General features: G+C 42.6%; 1 protein-coding gene across 1 annotated transcript in view; it reads left to right on the forward strand.

Annotated features, from left to right (window-relative positions):
• OTOG (otogelin) overlaps positions 1-1,138 on the forward strand; it is a 93,270-nt gene that overhangs the window by 77,708 nt on the left and 14,424 nt on the right. The gene's annotated exons all lie outside the window — the stretch shown is intronic.

A 1,138-nucleotide genomic window follows, 5' to 3' on the forward strand; every position in this document is an offset into this window, starting at 1 on the left:
GAGGGGGAGGAGGGGGGAAGGGCCGGGGGGTCTCCTCCATGGCTGCTGTTGCTGTCACCCCTCACCCCTGTTAGAGTGGGAGAAGGGCTCACAGACCTGAGTCCAGGTCTAGGCTTTCCCAGATTTAATTAGTCGTTCACTCACTAATGGATATGAATTAATAAATTTATAAATATTTTCTAAATAAATCTATAAACATACTAACAAATTAAAAAATTTAACTTTTATTATACTTTATATAAATACATCAAATACATGTTTTATGTTTATTATTTAGTTTCTTTGAGTCTCCTTGCCTCATCTGTAAAATGGGGGCGGTCATAGCACTTTCTTGAGGGTCGTTTTGAAGATGGCATGAGATAATGTGTACAGAGTGCCTCACACAGGCCCATCACACGTTACTATCCAGTAAATATTAGTTCCTTTCTCTTAACTTTTAGTCATGTTTCTCTTTTCGTCTCTCCTCTCGTTCGTTGAGGATGGACGTGAGAGCCATTCCTCCCCACCCCTATTAGGTTTGCACTAGTGGGGTAGGCAGGGCTGGAGCAGCCTAGAGTATTTTGATTTATAAATGTGAACACATCCAGAAAGGCTGGAAACAGCTCAAAGGAAGGCCACACCTATAATAAGACAGATCGAAGGTGAAAAGACAAAATCATCTAGAGTAGTGTTTTTCAAACTGTGGATCCCAGCTCAGTGGGTATGAAATCAGCATACCCACTGATTTGGGCCGTCAGCATCAGCATTTTTAAAATGCAGTAGAATAAAAAATACTAGTGTGTACTGCACCTAGAATGATTAAGTATTGTCTTGTGAAAAGGTTTTTTGTTTCAATATATCAGTGATTCTCAATCCCAGCTACCCTTTGAAATCACCCAGGGAACTTCAAAAAGTACTCGTGCTTGGACCCCGCAATCAGAAATGCTAATTCAGTTGGTCTGAGGTGGGATCCCAGCCATGGTGTTGCAAAAGCTCTCAGTGATTCTTTTACGGTGGCTTGAGGAGCACTGTTTACATGCACGTGTATATTGGGCCACAACGTGAGATATAGCTTTTACAATCAAGAAAGTTTGGAGGGCTTCCCTGGTGGCGCAGTGGTTGAGAGTCCACCTGCCGATGCAGGGGACACGGGTTCGTG

Source organism: Lipotes vexillifer, unplaced genomic scaffold (genome assembly GCF_000442215.2).
Source record: "Lipotes vexillifer unplaced genomic scaffold, Lipotes_vexillifer_v1.1 scaffold892, whole genome shotgun sequence".
NCBI classification, from domain to species: domain Eukaryota; kingdom Metazoa; phylum Chordata; class Mammalia; order Artiodactyla; family Lipotidae; genus Lipotes; species Lipotes vexillifer.